Below are 23888 nucleotides of genomic sequence, written 5' to 3'. Positions count from 1 at the left end.
TTTGGATGATGTTTGTATTCAAGTAAATAAAAGATGGTTTTCATTGCACTTTTATGGTACTGAAGCACAGATGGTTCTATGGAATATTTACAAAATAAGAACTGTCAAGTAATGAACCCATGTTGTGAAAATAATCTTCTATGTTCAGGCTATAAAGGGGGGGGGGGTTGAGTTAATCAAACAGATGTTCTCAGTGTCTGCGACTTGGTGCAGGTCTGTTTTTAAAGGCAATAAAAGACTATTCTAAAGGACTTTTTTTCTCAGATTGAGATGCAGGCTAATCCAGTCCCAAGAGCTGCAAACAGGTCTGGTTTTCAGTAGTGGCATCTGGCAAATTATTAAATTGGGCAGGCATTGAAATCTAGGGGGAGACTGGTGCTAAGGAATACAATTTATAGTGACACTCCAGTGGTGTGCTGGAGCAGGCTCTCACAGGCTCTCGAGAGCCGTTTGTTAAGTTTTTAAGAATTTTGGGAGCCAGTTCTCCATGGCTACTTTAACAAATGGATCCCAAAATGTGGGCTTGGGCCCCTCCTGAATTCTCTTTTACTTTGCTGGCGAGAGAGAGCCCCCTGTTAACAATTTACCAGCACACCCCTGTGACACTCTCACCACTCACCCTTTACTCATTTCTCTCTCCCTCTTTCTGTCGCATATAATCCGTCTCTATTTTTTCCCCCTTACTTACTTCTCTGCTATACTGGTCTTGGTCACTCTTCCCTATCTCAACTCTTTTTCTCGCCTTATCTACTTTATGCTCCTTTATTGCTCTCTCATCCTTCCTCATCTATTTTCTTTCCCTCATTTTTTGTTTTACACAGCTTTCTCTTTTGTCTAACCATTCTTTCCTCTTTCCTCATCATCTGGTTACGAAGAATACGGGGAAAGCCAAACATCAATTTTGGTGTATTATACTGAAAGGTGGGGCCGAGAGAAATGCGGGCACCAGTGATATTCAATGCCAGTGCCCGCATACCTTTCAAGGTACCCCAGAAAAAGCAGTCCTAACTTTGCATGGTTAGGTATGAAGGTACAGCGTTGAATATTAGCAATGTCCACAAAATTTTCAAATGCCATCGCAGACTTGGATACTCAGTGCCAATGCCTGGACATTGTCTGGCATTGAATATCCGAGTCTATTTTAGTCAGCAATCAGCATTTAGAAAACCGCTCACCACTGCTGGCTAATATTGACTGGATGGACTTTTATAGCAGATAGAGATCTCAAGGTTCATATACTACCCAGCTTCACTTCATTTTCAGTACAATAGACCGCAGTTGATGTTTGGCTTTCCCCAAATTCTCCGTAACTAGGAATTCTCTGTGCTTATTCCATGCTTTATTGAATCCACTGTGCTTATCCCATGTTTTATTTTCTTTCACTGTTTTCTATCTCTACCACATCTACCAGCAAGTATTCCATATATCCAGCACACTTCCTGTGAAGAAATATTCCCGATGTATTAATAGAACTAAAAAATGAACTTGCGGAGCTACTGTTAGAAATATGCAATCTGTCCCTAAAATCGAGTGTAATACCGGAAGACTGGAGGGTAGCCAATGTTACTCCGATTTTTAAGAAGGGTTCCAGAGGAGATCCGGGAAATTATAGACCGGTGAGTCTGACGTCGGTGCCGGGCAAGATGGTGGAGGCTATTATTAAGAATAAAATTGCAGAGCATATACAAAAACATGGACTGATGAGACAAAGTCAGCACGGATTTAGTGAAGGGAAGTCTTGCCTCACCAATCTAATGCATTTTTTTGAGGGGGTAAGCAAACATGTGGACAATGGGGAGCCAGTTGATATTGTATATCTGGATTTTCAGAAGGCGTTTGACAAAGTGCCGCACGAAAGACTCCTGAAGAAATTGCAGAGTCATGGAATCGGAGGTAGGGTACTATTATGGATTAAGAACTGGTTGAAAGATAGGAAGCAGAGAGTAGGATTGCGTGGCCAGTATTCTCAGTGGAGGAGGGTAGTTAGTGGGGTCCCGCAGGGGTCTGTGCTGGGTCCGTTGCTTTTTAATGTATTTATAAATGACCTAGAGATGGGAATAACTAGTGAGGTAATTAAATTCGCCGATGACACAAAATTATTCAGGGTCGTCAAGTCGCAGGAGGAATGTGAACGATTACAGGAGGACCTTGCGAGACTGGGAGAATGGGCGTGCAAGTGGCAGATGAAGTTCAATGTTGACAAGTGCAAAGTGATGCATGTGGGTAAGAGGAACCCGAATTATAGCTACGTCTTGCAAGGTTCCACGTTAGGAGTTACGGATCAAGAAAGGGATCTGGGTGTCGTCGTCGATGATACGCTGAAACCTTCTGCTCAGTGTGCTGCTGCGGCTAGGAAAGCGAATAGAATGTTGGGTGTTATTAGGAAGGGTATGGAGTCCAGGTGTGCGGATGTTATAATGCCGTTGTATCGCTCCATGGTGCGACCGCACCTGGAGTATTGTGTTCAATACTGGTCTCCGTATCTCAAAAAAGATATAGTAGAATTGGAAAAGGTACAGCGAAGGGCGACGAAAATGATAGTGGGGATGGGACGACTTTCCTATGAAGAGAGGCTGAGAAGGCTAGGGCTTTTCAGCTTGGAGAAGAGACGGCTGAGGGGAGATATGATAGAAGTGTATAAAATAATGAGTGGAATGGATCGGGTGGATGTGAAGCGACTGTTCACGCTATCCAAAAATACTAGGACTAGAGGGCATGAGTTGAAGCTACAGTGTGGTAAATTTAAAACGAATCGGAGAAAATGTTTCTTCACCCAACGTGTAATTAGACTCTGGAATTCGTTGCCGGAGAACGTGGTACGGGCGGTTAGCTTGACGGAGTTTAAAAAGGGGTTAGATAGATTCCTAAAGGACAAGTCCATAGACCGCTATTAAATGGACTTAGAAAAATTCCGCATTTATAGGTATAACTTGTCTGGAATGTTTTTACGTTTAGGGAGCGTGCCAGGTGCCCTTGACCTGGATTGGCCACTGTCGGTGACAGGATGCTGGGCTAGATGGACCTTTGGTCTTTCCCAGTATGGCACTACTTATGTACTTATGTACTTATGTTGCGAATCAATTTTTCCCCTTGAAGCCTCATACCATCAACTCTTGTTCTAGAAATTCTTTCTTTTGCTTAGCGTGGATTACTGATACCTTTGAGGTATTGAAGTTTTCTTTCCTATCCCCCTGTCTCTTTCCTCCTCTTCGGCATGTGTATTTAGGTTCTGTAGTCTGATTTCTTTCATTGCATTCTTATGTATGTCATTAGTTATCACTTTATACAGCTTTTCTGCTGGTATCTGAGCTGTAGGTCACTGAAGTATAGATAGAAGTGCAATCCCTCTTTCCAAAATGAACCACAGCATCTCCTCTATTCCCATGCTCCTGCATGTCAGTTAATTTAATGCCATTTTTTCCACATAAAGTGCTATCCTATTCAGAGCTGGTGCAAGGATGGTGGACAAGGGTATTGCTTTCCTTGCTCCTGCCACCACCACTTGGACCGCTCTCCACAGGCTGCTGCCTGTTTGTGGGCGGCAGCCACTTCATTCAACAGTAGAACATTTATTTTTTGAATGCACCCTGACTCTAGACTAGTGGTTCCCAAATCTGTCCTGGGAAGAGTCCTAGCTAGTCAGGTTTTTAGGATATCCTCAATGAATATTCGTGAATTAGATTTGCATGCAATGGAGGTAGTGCATGCAAGTTCACAAATATTCATTGTAGATATCCTGAAAACATGACTGGCTGGGATTCCACCAGGACAGGTTTGGAAACCACTGACCTAAGCCACCGTTCAGACTTACACCTACTCTGCCCTCCCCTCAAGACTTTGATAATTAACTCAACAATCATGATCTTCACACAAACATCCAGGTCAAACTATGTTTTGATGGTTCTTTTAGTTTATGTGATCTGTCAAGACCTATTGTTTTGCATTGATTGTAGCCACTCTTTACTGCCCCCAAGAAGCTGAAGGTGAGGGGGGGGTTCCTATGGAAAATTTGGGGGCCCTTTTACAAAGGTATGTACAAGCCTATACGCATGCAGTGCACGTCAAATCAGCATTATCACCTGGCTAGCGTGTGTGCCTGGAGGTAATTCCAAGTTTGGCGTGCCCCAAAAACCCATGGTAGAAAATAATTTTCTATTTTCTACCCCGGGGGGGGGGGGGGGGCCATTCCTGGCAGTAATCGGCAGTTGGCATGCACTGGATGGTTACTGTGCGGGTAACGCATGAGCCCTTACTGCTAAGTCAATGGGTAGCATTCTCCGAGGACAAGCAGGCTGCTTGTTCTCACTGATGGGTGATGTCCACGGCAGCCCCTCCAATCGGAACACTTTCTAGCAAAGTCCTTTGCTAGTCCTCGCGCGCCGATGCGCACCGCGCATGCGCGGCCGTCTTCCCGCCCGAACCGGCTCGTGCCGGCCAGTCTTCTTTTGTCCGCGCTCGGTACGATCGTGTTTCGCCGTTCGCGCCCCAAAGTTGACCTCGCGCGTCGTTTATCGACTTCGTTCTAAAAAAAAAAAAAAAAAAAAAAAAGGTGTCGGAAGGAGACCTTTATGGTTTTCTCCCTTCCCGGACTTCCAGTCTTTGCCCCGGTAAGTTTTCTTTCGTCGTCGGGGTAGGCCCTATTTAGGCCTCGGTCGAAGTTTTTCTTCCCCCTATTTTTGCGGTGCCATTTTCGCCATTTCGAGTTTTGATCTCGCCGGCGCGATTTTTCCGCCCATGACATCGAAGTCTTCCAGCAGCTTCAAGAAGTGCACCCAGTGCGCCCGGGTAATCTCGCTCACTGACAGGCACGCGTCGTGTCTTCAGTGTCTGGGGGCTGGGCACCGCCCTCAGGCCTGTAGTCTGTGTTCCCTTTTACAAAAGCGGACTCAGGTAGCGAGATTAGCCCAGTGGAACATTTTGTTCTTGGGCTCTTCGTCGGCATCGGCACCGGGAGTATCGACTGCTTCGACGTCGTCGGCGCCTGGACTTTCATCTTCGCCCCCGATTGCATCGAGTGCATCGAGGCATCGGCCCTCTGCATCGGGGCGACATCGGAAGGCTGCGTCGGCGTCGGTGGTATCGAGACCTCCTCGTCTGCTGATGTCGTCGGATGGTGGTGCTTCGTCTGGAGTGCAGATGAGGGCTGTCCATTCCCCTGCTGGTGGCGGTGAGCCTTCAGGTGGGTCTCCCCCCATCCCGAGGGCTCCTGCGGTACAGCCCCCCCCAGACCGACCTCCTTCGGTCTCGGCCCCGAGGAAGCGACAGCTGGATTCTACGTCCTCCTCGTCGGTGCCGGGAAACTCCGGTGACATGCTTCGTCCCAAGAAGTCGAAGAAGCATCGTCACCGGTCCCCTTCCCGTGTCGGCACCGAGAGCTCTGGGTCGCCGAGGGAGTCGGCACCCAGTAGGCATCGGCACCGAGAGGACCGCTCGCCCTCTGTTCAAGAGGTGTCGATGCGCTCCCCTTTGGACAGCCCGGAACAGCCTCCACACCCGGAACAGACTCTGACATCGACGCCTGCATCGGCTTCCATGCCTTTTTCTACAGCCGCTCTGAACGAGAGTCTCCGGGCCGTTCTCCCAGAGATCCTGGGAGAGCTGTTGCGCCCTACCCCTCCGGTACCGGGGGTGCTTGCGCCACCGGTACCGTCGAGCGAGGCGCCGGCTGGCCCATTGCCCGGGGTGAGGTCTCCGGCGTCGGTGCCGCGTGCGGTACCGACTGCGGTAGCCTCCCAGGAAGGCTCCCCGACTACGTCGGCAGAGGGAGCTTCGCCGGTGCGGACGAGGGAGTCTACCTCTCGACGCTCCCACTGTGGCCATGGTTCCACGGAGTCGAGCCAGGCACGGTTGCAGACACAGGTCCGTGAACTTGTGTCTGACACCGATGGTGAGGCCTCGTGGGAAGAAGAAGAAGACATCAGATATTTCTCTGACGAGGAGTCTGAGGGTCTCCCTTCTGATCCCACTCCCTCTCCTGAAAGACAGCTTTCTCCCCCCGAGAGTCTGTCTTTCGCTTCCTTTGTCCGGGAGATGTCTACGGCCATCCCCTTCCCGGTGGTTGTGGAGGACGAGCCCAGGGCTGAAATGTTTGAGCTCCTGGACTATCCTTCTCCACCTAAGGAAGCGTCCACAGTACCCATGCATCATGTCCTCAAAAAGACATTGCTGGCGAACTGGACCAAGCCATTAAGTAATCCCCACATCCCCAAGAAGATTGAGTCCCAGTACCGAATCCATGGGGACCCAGAGCTGATGCGCACTCAGTTGCCTCACGACTCTGGAGTTGTGGATTTGGCCCTAAAGAAGGCCAAGAGTTCTAGGGAGCATGCTTCGGCGCCCCCGGGCAAGGACTCTAGAACCTTGGACTCCTTTGGGAGGAAGGCCTACCATTCTTCTATGCTCATGGCCAAAATTCAGTCGTACCAGCTCTACACGAGCATACACATGCGGAACAATGTGCGGCAGTTGGCGGGCTTGGTGGATAAGCTCCCCCCTGAGCAAGCCAAGCCATTTCAGGAGGTGGTCAGGCAGCTGAAGGCGTGCAGAAAATTCCTGGCCAGAGGGGTGTATGACACCTTTGATGTTGCGTCCAGGGCCGCTGCTCAAGGTGTGGTGATGCACAGACTCTCATGGCTGCGCGCCTCCGACCTGGAGAATAGAATCCAGCAGCGGATTGCGGACTCACCTTGCCGTGCGGATAATATTTTTGGAGAGAAAGTCGAACAGGTGGTACAGCAGCTCCACCAGCGGGACACCGCATTCGACAAGTTCTCCCGCCGGCAGCCTTCAGCCTCTACCTCTACAGGTAGAAGATTTTTTGGGGGAAGGAAGACTGTTCCCTACTCTTCTGGCAAGCGTAGGTACAATCCTCCTTCACGACAGCCTGCGGCCCAGGCTAAGCCCCAGCGCGCTCGCTCTCGTCAGCAGCGTGCGCCTCAGCAAGGCCCCTCGGCTCCCCAGCAAAAGCAAGGGACGAGCTTTTGACTGGCTCCAGCAGAGCATAGCCGACATCCAAGTGTCAGTGCCGGGCGACCTGCCAGTTGGAGGGAGGTTGAAAGCTTTTCACCAAAGGTGGCCTCTCATAACCTCCGATCAGTGGGTTCTCCAAATAGTCCGGCAAGGATACACCCTCAATTTGGCCTCAAAACCTCCAAATTGTCCACCGGGAGCTCAGTCTTACAGCTTCCAGCACAAGCAGGTACTTGCAGAGGAACTCTCCGCCCTTCTCAGCGCCAATGCGGTCGAGCCCGTGCCATCCGGGCAAGAAGGGCTGGGATTCTATTCCAGGTACTTCCTTGTGGAAAAGAAAACAGGGGGGATGCATCCCATCCTAGACCTAAGGGCCATGAACAAATATCTGGTCAAAGAAAAGTTCAGGATGCTTTCCCTGGGCACCCTTCTCCCCATGATTCAGGAAAACGATTGGCTATGCTCTCTGGACTTGAAGGACGCCTACACGCACATCCCGATACTGCCAGCTCACAGACAGTATCTGCGATTTCAGCTGGGCACACGTCACTTCCACTACTGTGTGCTACCCTTTGGGCTCGCCTCTGCGCCCAGAGTGTTCACCAAGTGCTTGGCTGTAGTAGCAGCGGCACTTCGCAGACTGGGGGTACACGTGTTCCCATATCTCGACGATTGGCTGGTGAAGAACACATCCGAGGCAGGAGCCCTGCAGTCCATGCAGATGACTATTCGCCTCCTGGAGCTACTGGGGTTTGTGATAAATTACCCAAAGTCCCATCTTCTCCCAGTGCAGAAACTCGAATTCATAGGAGCTCTGCTGTATTCTCGGATGGCTCGCGCCTATCTCCCAACAACTTGTTGTCCCTCGTCTCGCGGGTGCGAGCGTCCCAGCAGATCACAGCTCGGCAGATGTTGAGATTGCTGGGCCACATGGCCTCCACAGTTCATGTGACTCCCATGGCCCGCCTTCACATGAGATTTGCTCAATGGACCCTAGCTTCCCAGTGGTTTCAGGCTGCTGGGGATCTAGAAGACGTGATCCACCTGTCCACGAGTTTTCTCGAATCCCTGTATTGGTGGACAATTTGGTCCAATTTGACTCTGGGACGTCCTTTCCAAATTCCTCAGCCACAAAAAGTGCTGACCACGGATGCGTCTCTCCTGGGATGGGGAGCTCATGTTGATGGGCTTCACACCCAAGGAAGCTGGTCCCTCCAGGAACGCGATCTGCAGATCAATCTTCTGGAGTTACGAGCGATCTGGAACGCTCTGAAGGCTTTCAGAGATCGGCTGTCCCACCAAATTATCCAAATTCAGACAGACAACTAGGTTGCCATGTACTACGTCAACAAGCAGGGGGCACCGGATCTCGCCCCCTGTGTCAGGAAGCCGTCAGCATGTGGCTCTGGGCTCGCCGTCACGGCATGGTGCTCCAAGCCACATATCTGGCAGGCGTAAACAACAGTCTGGCCGACAGGTTGAGCAGGATTATGCAACCTCACGAGTGGTCGCTCAATTCCCACGTAGTGCGACAGATCTTCCAGGTGTGGGGCACCCCCTTGGTAGATCTCTTCGCATCTCAAGCCAACCACAAAGTCCCTCAGTTCTGTTCCAGGCTTCAGGCCTACGGCAGACTGGCATCGGATGCCTTCCTCCTGGACTGGGGGGAGGGTCTGCTGTATGCTTATCCTCCCATACCTCTGTGGGGAAGACTTTGTTGAAACTCAAGCAAGACCGAGGCACCATGATTCTGATTGCTCCTTTTTGGCCGCGTCAGATCTGGTTCCCTCTTCTTCTGGAGTTGTCCTCCGAAGAACCGTGGAGATTGGAGTGTTTTCCGACCCTCATCACGCAGGACGAAGGGGCGCTTCTGCATCCCAACCTCCGGTCCCTGGCTCTCACGGCCTGGATGTTGAGAGCGTAGACTTTGCCTCTTTGGGTCTGTCAGAGGGTGTCTCCCGCATCTTGCTTGCTTCCAGGAAAGATTCCACTAAGAGGAGTTACTTCTTTCTGTGGAGGAGGTTTGCCGTCTGGTGTGACAGCAAGGCCCTAGATCCTCGCTCTTGTCCTACACAGACCCTGCTTGAATACCTTCTGCACCTGTCTGAGTCTGGTCTCAAGACCAACTCTGTAAGGGTTCACCTTAGTGCAATCAGTGCATACCATTACCATGTGGAAGGTAAGCCGATCTCAGGACAGCCTTTAGTTGTTCGCTTCATGAGAGGTTTGCTTTTGTCAAAGCCCCCTGTCAAGCCTCCTACAGTGTCATGGGATCTCAATGTCGTTCTCACCCAGCTAATGAAACCTCCTTTTGAGCCACTGGATTCCTGCCATCTGAAGTACTTGACCTGGAAGGTCATTTTCTTGGTGGCAGTTACTTCAGCTCGTAGAGTCAGTGAGCTTCAGGCCCTGGTAGCCCAGGCCCCTTACACCAAATTTCATCATAACAGAGTAGTCCTCCGCACTCACCCTAAGTTCTTGCCAAAGGTTGTGTCGGAGTTCCATCTGAACCAGTCAATTGTCTTGCCAACATTCTTTCCCCGTCCTCATTCCTGCCCTGCTGAACGTCAGCTGCACACATTGGACTGCAAGAGAGCATTGGCCTTCTATCTGGAGCGGACACAGCCCAACAGACAGTCCGCCCAATTGTTTGTTTCTTTTGATCCCAACAGGAGGGGAGTGGCTGTGGGAAAACGCACCATATCTAATTGGCTAGCAGATTGCATTTCCTTCACTTATGCCCAGGCTGGGCTGGCTCTTGAGGGTCATGTCACGGCTCATAATGTTAGAGCCATGGCAGCGTCGGTAGCCCACTTGAAGTCAGCCACTATTGAAGAGATTTGCAAAGCTGCGACGTGGTCATCTGTCCACACATTCACATCTCATTACTGCCTGCAGTAGGATACACGACGCGACAGTCGGTTCGGGCAGTCAGTGCTTCAGAATCTGTTCGGGGTTTAGAATCCAACTCCACCCCCCTAGGCCCATGTTTGTTCTGTTCCAGGCTGCACTGGTAAATTTTTTAGGTCAATCTCAGTTATGTCCTCGCCGTTGCGAGGCTCAATTGACCATGGTTGTTGTTTTGAGTGAGCCTGGGGGCTAGGGATACCCCATCAGTGAGAACAAGCAGCCTGCTTGTCCTCGGAGAAAGCGAATGCTACATACCTATAGAAGGTATTCTCCGAGGACAGCAGGCTGATTGTTCTCACAAACCCGCCTGCCTCCCCTTTGGAGTTGTGTCTTCCTTTCTCTTTGTCTTGCTACATATGAGACTGGCCAGCACGAGCCGGTTCGGGCGGGAAGACGGCCGCGCATGCGCGGTGCGCATCGGCGCGCGAGGACTAGCAAAGGACTTTGCTAGAAAGTGTTCCGATTGGAGGGGCTGCCGTGGACGTCACCCATCAGTGAGAACAATCAGCCTGCTGTCCTCGGAGAATACCTTCTACAGGTATATAGCATTCGCTTTAGGGTTCAGACCATAAATAGACGCATGCTGGTTTTAATTTAGCTGCATGTCCATTTCCCAGCCCCCCCAAAAAACCTTTTTTCCAGACGCGGTGGAGAAATGGTCCAGCACACATCTAATACACACGCCCACACTACCGCAGGCCACTTTTTGGCGCTCCTTTGTAAAAGGGCCCCTTGTTGTTTACTCTGGTAAGACCAGTCTTGACATTAGATGACTTGTGGTCACTTATCGTGTTGTTGGGCCAGAATCTCTCTAAGCAGCAGGCTCTGACTGGGACACATATTTCACAGTTGGAGACAAGAACTGACACAACTACTTTTCTGAAATTAACTAAAGAAGAGCTTTAATAATGACATTGGCACTAGATCTTGACAGAGACTGGCTAATGAGACTTTAGTTTAGACATATAAATTCTCCCTTTCTTTTCCTGACTAAGAATGTTCCCTGATGTAACGAAGGCTACACAGAGGCATCATAAACAGCTTTTGTTATTACGCCTTAGAGTTCTAGATATAGGTGCTGTCTTCTTGCTTAAATTTCCTTAAAAGTGTATGATCAAGTTCTGTGATAATACCTATATATTCTTTGATCCTTCTCAGTTAGTGATGTTTTTGAGTAATAACTGGTTAAGGCAGGAACCTCTTCTCATCTTGGGATGGTGCAAGGAGGATGAGAGGAAATATTGCCTGGGTCTGTCCAAAAGGAATATAGTAAGAGTATCCTCTCATTAGGAAATTTACTTCCTTTTTAATATTCATATAGCTTTTTTAGTAATACCATATTTCTGAGATTGTTTGAGCTCTTGGAATCTCACTCATGGCGAGATTGTTTGAACTGATTGTTTTGTTTCCTGTGTAATTTGCTGTATTGCTATTTTTCCAACTGATTTCTGTAAGAAGTCATTCCTTTTAAAGTGTTTAAAATTTCAATACAAATAAAAAGATTTTAAAAATGAGAATAATATAATGCCTTTGTATTACTCCATGGTGCGACCACACCTCTAGGATTTTGAAATGGAGGACAGGGGAGCCATATTGCTCTGAGATGAATATGCAGTGACAGGCCACAGGATACAGTTAGGCAGATTCCCTGTTGATTCACATTTAGATGTTATTTTTAAATCATGTTCCTGAAAATCCGAGGCCAATGTCTGCATTTGTTCAGTCATGTTTAGAGATGTTCTGGTTGGCCTGACATTCTCCTTGAGGAAGATCATGTCACCCCAGATAAGCTAATGAGAGTAATTAAATGGACCAATGAAAGGTTCTGAAAAGGGGGCTTTAAAGTGAACCCATTGATAGTGACTAATGGTAAACTGATAAGATGTCAGAATAAACTTTCCTCCCTGGACTTTCTCTGGAACTTTCCTTGGATTATTTGCTGACATATCATCAAAGGCCTTAGAATGCACAGGAACAGGGGTGGAGCTTCCTATTGAGGTCCATAATCTACAGTTATCATAAAAGATGAGAACTGGAAAGGTTTTTTTTTTTTCCTGAATGTTGAGAACTTGCGCAATGATGAGTAGATGAGGGAAGTAAGTCTCACTGAGTGAGTTTTCTGCATTCAGGGAAAGGCAGATAAGCTCTCATTCCTGTGTTATTGGCTTGCACTGTGTCCTTATCACAGAGTAACAGGCTTGGAGGGTATATGGTTAGCTAAGTAAACAATCATTATGATGGAGAAATTGATTTTCTCTTTAGTTTGGCTATGACTAACTCTGCTAATGATTATCAGGTACTGCAAGCTTAGCTAAAAAAAATTATGACTTTTACTGATCCTGACATGCTTCCTGCTATATTGCAAGCCTTTATTACTGTATCAATAAGTTAACATGTGACTTCTTTCTAATTGATGCCTGAATAAAAGAACAAATTTCAGAGAACGGTTTATTTTGTTTATATCACCTCTGGGTAAACATAGCTTTGGGGAAAAGGGTTAGACATGTCTTAGGCACTTTTTCTGTAACAAGCTTAGCGGAGTTTAAAAAAGGTTTTGATAATTTCCTGAAAGAAAAGTCCATAAGCCATTATTAAGATGGACTTAGGAAAATCGACTGCTTATTTCTAGAATAAGCATCATAAAGTTCATTTTACTTCTTTGGGATCTTGCCAGTACTTGTAACCTGGATTGGCCACTGTTAGAAACAGGATACTGGGCTTGATGGATCTTCAGTCTGCCTCTCTTTCAAGTCAGAGAGGACAAAAGAGACTTAAGAAATTTTATTTACGAATAATGGTTAAAACCAACAGGACTTTGGTCAGGAGAAATAGGGGTTAAGATTTAAAAGAAGCGGGGTTTTTTTTAAACTAGATTTCAATAATGCTTGAAGGAAAGCATGATGCACCAATTCAGGAAATCTATTCCAAAGTTACAATGTGGGAAGTGTGGAGTACGGAGTTGGTGGAGAAGGAGAACAGTATAAATTCTAAGGGGGCTGCATCTTGAAATGAACCTCATTCCCAAGTCAGGATACGTGGAGTATGATCTCAGTCTCTCAAATTTACTGCTAATACTCATTTAGTACTTGCACTGTACCAAAGAGAGATTTCTTCTAGACTTCAGGATGTAATATGCATTGGCAACTTGTCAAGGTGTGCTTGGAAATTGCTTTTAATCAGGTTTGTGGCACCAGCACAACAGGGGCCATTTTTGTACCTTTCCGTCACATTTTCTTGGTCTTGTTACTTAAGGATCATGGAGATAGTTTTATAAAGCTTCTTCCACTTGTAAAGCCTGTTTTACACACAGAAAAGTTTTTTTGTTTTATTTTTTACCATAACAATACTGAATGGTTGTGGATTACCAAAGCACTACTGCAAAAACACTCACTAGAAATGCACTCTCAGAAAAATGACCAATATAAATAATAAAGGAAGGAAAAAGCCTCAAAGAGCTCAAAATCTAAGCAGATTCACAGAGCTGCAAAGATCTATATGTTCCTTTACTCTTTTATCATCGGCAAAAAAACTTCCAATTATTTAATATAGGTGCTTCAAAAATCCCCACATACAGGTATTCCAAAATGTGCTATTTCATCATATTGTCCATTTTACTAATAGTGTCCATAAACAAATTGCAGCACAAAACAAAAGCACTTATCTTTAAAGCGCAAGGTGATGTGCAGGAATAGAGCCCAGCCGTCACTTTTCAAATAGTGTTCAACACCCTCGGGCCAGCGATGGCCAGTGTTTCGCTTTGCTGCTTCAGGGTCCCGAATGGCGAAAAGTCTTAAGCTTCATCACAGTAAATGTGTTCTTTCACAGTGTGTTTTATTGAAAGGCCATAATTACAGTTTCACGAGGGAGAAGCACAACACAGTCCCGGTTGTATAACACTGTGTACATACATTTATGGCACAGTAATATATGTATGCTGGTACATCATACTTCCTTCAGCATTTTCCCCACAAACTGCTGGTGCTCCTTTGTTTCAGATATTGTTCTATGAAAGGGGATATCTTAGAGCACAACACCACCACCATCCCTACCCCCCAAGAGAGCCAGCCAATTAGACAAGAACATCGGAGAATGAGGAAAATAACCATTTATTTATATATGCACACCAGGACACACTACATTGCTATTGGTGGCCACTACACACCCACTCCAGTTATTTACCGCACCGTCCTTCCACAGCCTGTCTTTATATCCCGTACACAACTGTACAAACACAGTTAATAACAAAACAAGCAAAAGGCGGGGGTGGAGGTTGTGACTGCGTGTGCTCTGTTGACCGCTCTGCTCATATGTTTGGCGAAGATGGAGGGCTGGTGCCATACAAGAAATACAGGGTGGTTCTGGCTTCATGGAGACCTGCATAAGGGGAAAAAGAACGCATGTTAGAGCATAGCGTGTGTTTCTAGATGTATTTAACCAGTACCTGTGGGTGGGAAAGCAGGGGAAATAGCATTGAGGCAGTAGAGGAAAAGCAACACATGGAACGAATGGGAAATGGGAGGCAGAAGTTACAGAACATACCTTGTGCCACTGTGGCCTGATGTGTTGAATCCACAACGCTGTGGCTCGAACGGAGAACGCTGTTCCGAGCTTCCTGTACACCTTCCTAGAAAAAACAAGACAACAAATCAAAGGCAATCGTGTGTCACTGGGTGTGATGCAAACATAAGGAAAAGATAGTCCACAACTTACCATGGACAGTGTTGATCTGCTGAGGCATTAGGCCATCACCTGTGAGGGGTTATGCAAGAAAGAGTGTTAGAGGGAGTAGCAGAACATAGATGCTAGGATGGCAAAGGGCAGGAATGTGAGCCAATAGTTACCTTGCCTGGATGTAGTGTGTGATGGAACAGCGTGCACATGGCTGTTTGAAACAGGAGCACTGCTCCATGTGGACCTGTACAAAAGAGAAGAAATGTTAGACACACTCACACACGCACGGCAGCAGGGGTGTAGGGAAATATGAGAAACTGTGAAACAACCTACCATCCCACCATTCGCATGGACTGTTGTCTAGCACCTGCAGGGAGAGGAAAGAAGATCAGCATTTCATGCAGTCACTCACAGATGGGATAGGAAAGGGAAAATGGGAGACAACTCTTATCGTGCGTCAATGGTGTCCGTGACGCAGGATAGGGGGAATAGCGTGCACTGTTCCTCATTTCATGGAGACCTACATATATAGTACAAGAGTGTAGATTGCGGCCACACTAGTCTTTTTTGCTCACAGCCATGAAAGCTATGGGATTCTACCTACCGTGACTGCAACTAGCTGATGGGGGTCCACTGTGATTGGCTGTCCAGGCCTCTGTGTAGGTGACAGGGAAAGAGCATTGTAGTCCATCACAGCCACTGTAAATGCTTAATGAAACGACATGCACAACGACACAAACCTTGGATCACAGGACTTTGGGGCAAGAAACAGGGTACAGGAGCATTAGGATAAGGGCCTGTGGTTCAGCTTTTTGGGGTTCCTGTGCAAAATACAAACATAATTTGGGAGCAGAATGACAGCGGTCCAGATACAAAGAGCTGTGATGAAAAGGTACGGGTGGAAAGGGACTTACCTTAGAAAGTATGGACAGTTTGGGAGGGGGGCGTTCCGGCACATGATGTCAGCCATCCTCCAAATCTCAGTGACCATCTCCTGCATCCCATCACACATCTCGTTTTGCATCTCCCGCATCTTGTCACGCATCTTCTGAGATGATCAACACTGCCTCTTGAGGGATCTGTAAATACAGTTGAATTGTTTCCATAGGTGTGTTGGCTGAGGACAAGTGGGATGTGTAAGAGAGAAGAGAGGCAGGCTGGCTGCAGGCCTCTATGGTGGCATAGACATCTTCTATGAACACTTTTCAATTGCCTAAGAGATCTATCTATCTATCTATCTTGAAGTTTACACTCTTTACATTTTGTGCCACTTTATTCTTTGGCATTTGATACTTATTTATAGACTCAGACCCTGCCCCCACCCAGCTCCATCCACTTCAGCTTCCCCAAACAGCTGAGCCACCAGCCACCTATGGGAACATTAGCAGATATTGCTACACTGTATGTCCACCTCACATAGGGCTTCTTTTACAAAGCCACGCTAGCAATTCCTATGTGGCAAATAAGAGGAAGCCCATACGAATTGAATGGGCTCCCTGTCATTTGCTGCGCTGGGAATCGTTAGCGCGGTTTAGTAAAAGAGGCCCATAGTCCATGTAAGGCTTAAGCATTTCACTAGTATCTCAGCAGTCACCACATACCCACTTCTCTTATGTGGAGATGTAGTCCCTAGATATCCTGTGGCATATATACTGCCACTGAAGAAACTCCCTTCAGCTGTCAACCTATGGACATAACAGGACTATAAACAGTTCCAGAGAGTGTATATTTATTTGCCACATGCATGGTCACAAACGTTGGTCACGTTGGCTGCATACCATGAGTCACAGAATAAATAACATTACAAAATAAGAACAGGTATTACAGTGAGCACATGAAAGATCCAAACCCTACTGCAGCCCCCTCATCCATGCCTAAGGCATTGCCATGAAATCTAGGTGTAATAAATGAATAAGAGACTGTCAGCTGTATGTTGCATTGAGTATGCCCAGAGCTGCCTATTCACAAACAGTTCATGGGATAGACAACTCTGTGTGTTTTGTACATATGCCCTATGATCCCAGCGCCACAGTATAAACATATCTGCAAGTGTCAGGGGCCCTACCATGCTATGTTTGTAAGTCCCTAACATACCTTAGTGATGCATCCCACAAATCACAATATGAAGCACCACAGTTCTATGGGTACACATGCTATCCTAGTCATCCAAGTATTGGTCTTCCCATTAGGGCATAAGCTTGACACTCAGATTCAATAACCTGTGAATCCTGACCACAGGTAAGGTACCTTACTCCTTGCCTGCAGGGCAGAACAGGTCACCTTATGGCAGGGACAAGACTACAGGCTTACAACCCTAGCTCACATAACCCCACCTCATCCTACCCTACAGACTCCTTAAAGGCTGCTCCAGTCAGAGGCACTGCTAAAGGATCAAACAAACAATATTCAGAGTGTATATGTGAACCATATGTGATGTCTGTGGACCACATACCAAGAAGAGAGCATTTACATGGCCCTCGGTTAGCTTATATACAGAGGCTTGTACACCCAGCTCTCCCAAAAGTCACTGGCTCTCAAAGTAGGCCGTACTTTTGGAATACATCATACATGTATGGTTTCTGGTCCTGCCCAACGCATGCCCATTCTGTGGCCCAAACACACCCCTTTTCATAGCATGTACATGCCATGCAGCATATGTGCACATCTGTTTTCCTTTTACAGAATAGCACTTAGCACATTCCCTGCTTTTGGGCGCCCAGATGGTGTTTTTCAGTATGTTATTGGCATCTTAACTTTTATAAAATTGCCTTTGTAGTGTGAGAGTAGGATAACATGTTCCTAGGATTATTAATTTAAAACTGTCTGATTCCCACTTTGTTCTCTAAAAAGTAAACCAAAATACTAGGAAGCACAGGGGTATTTTTTACTAACCTGCGTTAGGCGCTAATGCACGTCTAATGCAGGAAAAAAAAACTGTAACCCCCTGGAAGATATCTCTGCTGCAGAGTGGGGGTGAGAGAATCTCCTGGAGGTTACTATGGCGATGGAAGCTAATAGAGCTGCCTAAGATGGAGCTGTAATTGACTTCAGTAAATATTGTTGCTGTTTTGAGAATATGATTGACAGTGTTTATACATGGGGGGTGGGGTTTGGATGGTACAAAGCAAGACAGTACAGGGAAGTGCAGGGTCTTTGGTTGCCCACACCCCCTGCCAAGACCCAAGAAGTTGAGGGGGTGTCCTATCTTGGCACAAGAAGCAGGGGCTGCAGAAAATGTGGATTATCTCTGCTCAGTAGCAGAGGCAGATTGGGGCAAAGTCATGAGGGCTCTGGAACAAAGGGATTGGAGACTCCGAGAGTGAAACAGGTGGGTGACTTGCTGGAGACTAAGGTGGGTGAAGCATACCACACCTCAAGAAGGTTGACAGACGAGGAGGGTCTGGGCCACGATTGAGTCCAGCGGCTAGAAAAGAACCCAGCGGGACATTACAAAAACAGTAAAGCAGCCCTGAGTTGTTCTATCCAGCAGGACAGGATTAAGCATAACTGTGGATGGGAGGAATGTATTCCGCCTATCAACTTGGATATGGATGCTAGACTACAAATTACAAGAAATGTTTGCATGAGTTTATCCTGTTAATTAAAGATGACCTGTTTTCTATAAAACCCATGGGCTAATGCTCAAAATATAATGCCAGCACTAGAAGCGATTAGCACCAGACTAGCGCCAGCGTTAGTGAGCACAGAATGCTCAGAGGGCTCTAGCTTGGGAGACAATGTGCATGTCAAAGATTAGCACAAATCACATGCATATGTAGTAAAACAGTTGTTAATGAGGTCAATTCCTGTTCCCTCCCAACGCTTAAGTACATAAGTATTGCCATACTAGGACAGACCAAAGGTCCGTCAAGCCCAGCATCCTGTTTCCAACAGTGGCCAATCCAGGTTACAAGTACCTGGCAAGATCCCAAAAAAGTGCAATACATTTTATGCTGCTTATCCTAGAAATAAGCAGTGGATTTTCCCCAAGTCCATTTTAATAATGGTCTATGGACTTTTCCTTTTAGAAGCCATTCAAACCTCTTTTAAACCCTGCTAAGCTAACTGCTTTTACTACATTCTCTGGCAACGAATTACAGAGTTTAATTTGACTTGTAACCACTTGTAACCTCTCGCTTCTACCTACCCTCCTCTCCTCTTTCCTCTACACATTAATTGATTTGCTTGCTTTATTATTATTTTTTGTCTATTAGATTATAAGCTCTTTGAGCAGGGACTGTCTTCTATGTTTGTGCAGCGCTGCGTACGCTTTGTAGCGCTATATAAATGCTAAATAGTAGTAGTAGTAGTAATTACACAGTGAGTGAAGAAAAAACTTTCTCCAATTCGTTTTAAATGTACTACTTTGTAGCTTCATTGCATGCCCCCTAGTCCTAGTATTTTTGGAAAGAGTAAACAATCGATTCGCATCTACCCATTCCACTCCACTCATTATTTTATAGACCTCTATCATATCTCTCCTCAGCCATCTTTTCTCCAAGCAGAAGAGCCCTAGCCTCTTTAGCCTTTCCTCATAGGGAAGTCGCCCCATCCACTTTATCATTTTCATCGCCCTTTTCTGCCTTTTCTAATTCCACTATATCTTTTTTGAGATGCGGTGACCAGAATTGAACACAGTATTTGAGTTGCGGTTGCACCATGGAGCGATAAAAAGGCATTTTAGCATCCTCATTTTTGTTTTCCATTCCTTTCCTAATAATACCTAACATTCTATTTGCTTTCTTAGCCACCGCCGCCGCACACTGAGCAGAGGGTTTCAATGTATCATCAACGATGACCCCTAGATCCCTTTCCTGGTCAGTGACTCCTAATATGTAGTCTTGCATTACGTAACTATAATTCAGGTTCCTCTTTCCCACATACATCACTTTGCACTTGCTCACATTAAATGTCTTCTGCCATTTAGATGCCCAGTCTCCCAGTCTTATAAGATTGTCTTATAAGTTTTCACAATCCTCATGCGATTTAACAACTTTGAATAACTTTGTGTTGTCAGCAAATTTAAATTACCTTACTCCCATCTCTAGATCATTTATGAATATGTTAAAAAGCAGAGGTCCTAGCACAGACCCCTGGGGAACTCCACTATCTACCCTTCTCCATTGAGAATACTGCCCATTTAACCCTACTGGAGTCTTTCATGAGGTACTTTGCCAAATGCCTTTTGAAAATCCAGATACACAATATCGACTGGCTCACTTTATCCACATGTTTGTTCACCCATTCAAAGAAATGTAATAGATTGATGAGACAAGTTTTCCCTTCACTAAATCCATGTTGGCTTGAGCATAGTGCACAAAACAAAGCCATCCATACTGCTCGGAGGAGATGTTATGGTACTTGAAGAGAGGATTTCTCATAATTCTTTCTTTAAAATCTGCCAGTTTTTATTTAATTTGAGAACCTATAGGGTGAAGATGAAGAATGAATTAACACCACCTTGGCCTGCAGGTTGTGGGGGTGCCACAGGGTTCCCAACTATCCCCAATTTTGTTCAATATGGTTATGTGATCTTTGGGGAAAACTCTGGACAATTGAGAATCAAAGGTGTTATATTAACTCGAAGGCTGAACATTATGTTAATGTTGTAGAAAAATGGGTAGTTTCCCACAGGTTAAAACTGAACTTAGATAAAATTAAGTTCTTTTGGTCATTTAATCCTAATCAGCTAGCTTGGTGTCATAATTTAATTATTAATAGTTCCAACTTCCCTGTAGCAAAAGATATACAAGTTTTTGGTATGACATTAAACGCCCATCTATCATTTGAGAAACAGGTCACCTTATTGGTAAGGAAAGTCTTCTCCTGATTAAGAAAGGTAAGGAGAATTAATCATTGTTTTCAGGGCCCACAATGTAAACTGCTAGTGCAGGTATTGATCATGAGCTAATTGGACTATTGTAACATGCAATCTGTACACTCCTGAAGAAATTGCAGTCTTTGCAGAATATGGCAGACTAATCTATGCCACAGGAAGATTTGATTGAGTAACACCTTTATTAACTAGAGCTCATTGGTAACCACTTGTAACCACTCGCCTTCACCTACCCTCCTCTCTTCCTTCCCGTTCACATTAATTGATTTGATTTGCTTACTTTATTTATTTTTTGTCTATTAGATTGTAAGCTCTTTGAGCAGGGACTGTCTTTCTTCTATGTTTGTGCAGCGCTGCGTATGCCCTTGTAGCGCTATAGAAATGCTAAATAGTAGTAGTAGTAGTAGTACTATTCAGGTTCAAATAGATTTTAAGGTTTGTGATATGGTCTTTAGGAAATTACATGGCATGTTGCCTCAATAAATGCTTCTCCTGGTTAATTTTCCAATTTATCATGCTACTAAGAAATTAAGATTTTTTTTAGTATTACACTTACCTTCTGTCAATAGAATTAGATTTATAAAATCTTTTCAAGCAGCTTTCTCCTTTGCAGGAGCCAAAATATGGAACTCTTTGCCTTTATTTATTCGGCAATGTGAGAGTTACCCTTTATTTTGGAGAGGCCTAGAAACTTAGTTGTTCAATAAATATTTGTCTTAGGTTATGGTATAGATACTGGTAGATGCTAACGCAGAAAATTAACGTCATGTACAGTGGTGTGCTGGAGTGGGCTCTCACGGGCTCACGAGAGCCGTTTGTTACATTTTTAAGAATTTTGGGAGCCAGTTGTTAAAGTAGGGCCCCCCCATGGCTATTTTAACAACTGGCTCCCAAAATGTGGGCTTGGGCCCCCTTTTGAATTCTCTTTTATTTTGCTGATGTGGATGTTGAGCCCTGCCAGCCAAGTAAATAGATTGCTATTGCTTCCCACTCCTTGTTTCCAGCTCTGATCAGCAAATGGGACTTCTCATGCATGTGCAAGAAGTCCCAGCATGTTGCTCAGAGCCAGAAACAAGCAGCAGGGAGTGGTAGTCCATTTATTGGTTTCCAGCAAAGGTATGCCTAGCAGGCCCACATGAGGGGGGGGGGGGGAGAGCAAGAGGCATGCATTGTCCCCTCCCCCAATTCAACTCGGCCCCCAAAATTGCAGGGCTGGCTATGCCCGGAGAAAGAGCCTGTTGTTAAAAACTTACCAGCATACCCCTGTTCATGTATATTCCCAGGTATGCCTGGTTCTCTTGTTGTGATCCGCACAGAACTCATGAGGCTTTTTGCAGAAGATAAGAATAGAATAGAAAAGGAAGCCTGTGCAAAACCCTAAGCGCTGGTAGTGAGAGACGAACATGTGCGAGTCAGAGCAAACCCAAAAGTGAAAGCACATATTGGCACCTATTTCCTGCATTTCAATATAAGCCTTCCAAGTTTAAAAAAAAAAACATTGAAAAGCTTATATTTAAAGGCTCAGAAAACAGGCGCTAATGTGTGCTTCACTTTTGGGTTTGCTTGCTGCATGCACACAAGAGTTAGGTTTACATGAAACTCTTCTGCACATACACCAAGCACATTCCTCCCTTTAACTTCCCAATGCTCAACACGAACAGCACGCATATAATTTGCATGCTATTATTGTGGAGCATTGGGAGATTTTATTTCTGCACTGTTCCTGTGGCATTTCCCGACGCTGTTCCTTACAGCGCGGTAGTTCTAAGCATCAGCCCACCGATGCGCAAGTGAAATCTGTGGAACAGAACAGATAGACAAAGGTGATGGTGAAAACCTCTTGGCCTACTGGGAATTAGCCTGGCTCCGGCCTGTGCCCAGCTCATCAAATTTAATACTTTTTGTGAATCCTGGTCCGGGTGCCTACCCCAAAGGGCTTAGTCGGCATCCTGAACTGTATGAGTGGGACCAGGGTTACAAGCCTAATTCAGGACATGCTGCATTTTACATTAGTTTTTTGGGATGTGCCCAAGCTAACCACACACTGATTTTTTTTTTTTTTGCATTTTTGTCGAGGGCAGAGAGTGGGTGTTCCTGGGCTAACCAGTTAGGGCACAAGGGCACAGGAGCTCTTACTGCCTATACAATAGGTGGCCGTAAGTGCTACCACAATGACTTTTTAAAATGGCCACGTGCTAATGGCAACATTAGTGCATGACCATTAATAAAGTAAATAGGACATTGTGGGGGTTTTTTTGGCCACAGTAAAAATGACCTTAGCGTGTGGGAATGACCTGCATATGGGTGAGCTAAGGTCATTTGTAATCATAGCTTAGTAAAAGGACCCCACAGTAATAAAGAAACTTTTTGGGAGCAGAAAGCAGCCCATTATCATTTGTACCAAATAGATTGACATTTTGTTTATTTGTAATCATCCAAAAATGAAAGGCATTCAAAAATGATTTAGTTTACAGAGTATTTTAGATGGGTAAAAAATAGAATCAGGTTTAAAAGATGAATGTAGACACTCCCTTTTTCCTATGTGCAGCTGGAATAGACTCCGAAGTGTTTTCTTAAAACACTAAAACATGTCAGTGAATTTTTGCCCTTATAAGGGATTGTCCTTTTTCTGTTTGGCAGTGTGGTAGTACAAATGCTTAAAGATCTCATAAACTGCAAAGCATTTAAAGACAAATTCTTACTTTCTGTTCTAGATCCTTCAGTTGTTTTGATTAATTTCTAATGCCTCATTTCCAAAACCATCCAAAAGAAAATAAAACAGAAATAAAGAATGAAATGGGTAATGGATTTTAGTCAACAGCTCACGTACTCCTTATGATGCATTACAGGTGAGCTGGAAGAAACATATGTGAATGTAAAGTACAGGGCCAGAGAATTTCAGACACCACGCAACCAATTTGGATTTCTAGAATGGAAGTTAACATGCCCAGACTCTGCATACAATGCAACACCACAGAAACAGAAAATGTCCCCTAGTACTGTGCAAAATATAAAGACAGTGGATGTAAATTTGAAAAAACTAACAAATCCGATCACCACTTTACAAATTAACAAATAGAAATAAAACAAATATAGAAAATAAAATACCATTTTATTGGACTAATACATTTAGCTTTCAGAGGCCAAAACCTCCTTCCTCAGGTCAATACAGTATAGTGCTGTTATAGTATCCTATCCTGACCTGAGGAAGGGGGTTTTGTTCTCTGAAAGTTAAGTCAAAATGTATTAAAAATTAGTCCAATAAAATGATTCTTATTTATATGTTCTATTTATAAACATTTATTAACACATAAACACAGATACAATACTGTACCCTAAAGCAAAAAAATAAAAACATATATTTTATTTACAGTTTGTTGTCTCTGGTTTCTGCTTTCCTCATCTTCTTTTCACTGTCTTCCTTCCATCCAGCATCTGTCTTTGCTCTTTCTCTAAAATCCAGTGTCTGCCCTCTCTCTCTGCCCCTTCCATCCACCATCTG

Source organism: Microcaecilia unicolor, chromosome 1 (assembly GCF_901765095.1).
Source record: "Microcaecilia unicolor chromosome 1, aMicUni1.1, whole genome shotgun sequence".
Taxonomy (NCBI): Eukaryota; Metazoa; Chordata; class Amphibia; order Gymnophiona; family Siphonopidae; genus Microcaecilia; species Microcaecilia unicolor.
Note: the sequence above shows the minus strand (reverse complement) of the source record.